We start from the raw sequence: 2,376 nt of genomic DNA, 5'->3' as shown, positions 1-2,376 counted from the left end.
CATCATCATCATCATCATCATCGTCGTCGTTTAACGTCCGCTTTCCATGCTAGCATGGTTTGGACGGTTTGACTGAGGACTGGTGAACCAGATGGCTACACCAGACTCCAATCTGATCTGGCAGAGTTTCTACAGCTGGATGCCCTTCCTAACGCCAACCTATAATTTAATGAGCATCAGAGAAAGAGGGGTCACCATCTTGTACATAATAACAAGGAAATAGGAATTCGCGAAACGTTTGTAATAAGTCATAACATTTGTTACTGGAAGGAATGCGTTAACATATAATGTTAATTGAAGGAAAGCTTGTAACATCACATGAGCATATTCTTTTTTGCAATTACATGTCTCCAAGTAAGTGAGGAGAACGTACGCGCGAGCGGGTGCGGGTGCGGCGGACTGATGGCGCGAATTTAGAAATTTGTTACTTTATATAAGGGATGAACCGGAAGTGCCCGTCAACCGGAAGCTTCTAGAATGTTCGAGAACTTTCTAGAAGGTTGAGGGAGATTACTCTCGTTAAATTCCTTTTCCGTTTTGCTTTCCTGCTTGACTTCCAAGGTTCATTACATATATATATATATGAGTTTTAATGGCGGCAGCTGATGAAGGGGATGTTTCTATGTGGCCTGCTTGTTTGTTGCACCTTGTTTACCATTTTGTCCATGTTCTTTTGCCACGTCATGTACCCAGTTATGTATCCATATGTACATGTGGATGAAGGTATATACATACATGTACATATATATGCATATACTCATATATTGTTTATATATATATATATATATATATATATACAATGAGATACTGTAACAATATATTAAATACGTTATAATATAGGTGGCTAAATCAATTGAAAGCCAAAAAGGTAGAATACATAAATAAGGGTGCAAATAGAAGTTACAATTGCTAGAAATAAGAGCTAAAACATATAACTCGAATAGCCACACAAAATCACGAACCTCATGAGTTGTCCAAGCGACTTCGAGCGGCAAGCAACAACATCTTTCTCCAGAGAGATAAAACTCGCCGAATGAAGTAATTTGATAAGACCCTATCATATGATTTCGAAATTTAACCAATAAAGTGTCATTTCTCCTCAGGAGAATCCATAATTTACTCCAGGTTAAAGAGATAGTTTGTTTCCCATTAGCTAACGAGGGAAAATAACCGTTGAACAACGAGCGCCAAAATTCAAAACAGTTTGAGCGTATATGAACATACAATAAGATATAACGATCGAGTTATATTTTTTAGCTCTTATTTCTAGCAATTGTAGGTCCTATTTGCACTCTTATTTATGTATTCTATCTTTTTGGTTTTTAATTGTTTTAGCTACCTATATTATTATGTATTTAATATTTATAACGTATTTAATTTATCGGTAGTAACCGTCTCATTTTCTGTAATTGCTAGAATGTGTGTATCGTTTAGTCGATGATGACATTTCGTATTGGCAGTGGAAAGACTTTAGAGAGTCATACCACTTCACCGTTTTCTGCTTGTGACAAACACATTTTGCGGACTTTGTGAACTGATTTGTTTTCTTCTAGCTTTCACATCTAAGTGTTATTTTGCACGAACGTTTTATAACCGTAACGCGAAGGCTTGCTCTTATCAATGTCATAAACAAATCAAAGAATAAGGTCTAAGCCATTCACTATTAAAATTTCAGCTGTTATATTCTGTCAAAATTGATTGATTTGATCCATATTCAGTAATACTAACTTGCGGAAGCAGTGGAGCCTGTGAAGACATCCCATGGGTTATATTTATTTAATCGTTCTTTTCTGTCACTTGAAATATATTCAGATTTGGAGGAGATTCTATAGAGATTTTATATTTTGTAGAAACCTGATTTTATATGTTCTTACCGGCAAGAATTGTGTGTTGTTTATGCTATAAGAACAAAGAAACTTTGAGTGATAGGAAATAATCGTTTTTAACAGTAGAACTTGAAGTAAACAAAGCTATAAGTGCGTGTAAATTTCGAGTGTCACCGTTAAAAACACAATATTCACATGGTGTTAACCCAATATTTCCTCGCTATTGTTTACCCAATATTTACAAGGATTTATTTATAGCGTTATTTATTTCGAGTTCTACCGTTAAAAAGCGATATGTGTGTGTATGTATGCATGTATATATTTGTGACTATGAATGTATGGATATATACATTTGTGTATATCAATAGAAAAATTCACATATATGTTTGTGCGTGTATGTATATACAAATTTAAATAATAAGGGTGAAAAATTGAATATTAATTTGATTAATATCAATTTAAAAACTGGCCTAGCAAATTGAAAAATCTGAAGATTCAGAAAAAGTATATATATATATATATATATGTATGTATGTATGTATGTATATAT

This window comes from Octopus bimaculoides, chromosome 11, assembly GCF_001194135.2.
Source record: "Octopus bimaculoides isolate UCB-OBI-ISO-001 chromosome 11, ASM119413v2, whole genome shotgun sequence".
Taxonomy (NCBI): Eukaryota; Metazoa; Mollusca; class Cephalopoda; order Octopoda; family Octopodidae; genus Octopus; species Octopus bimaculoides.
Note: the sequence above shows the minus strand (reverse complement) of the source record.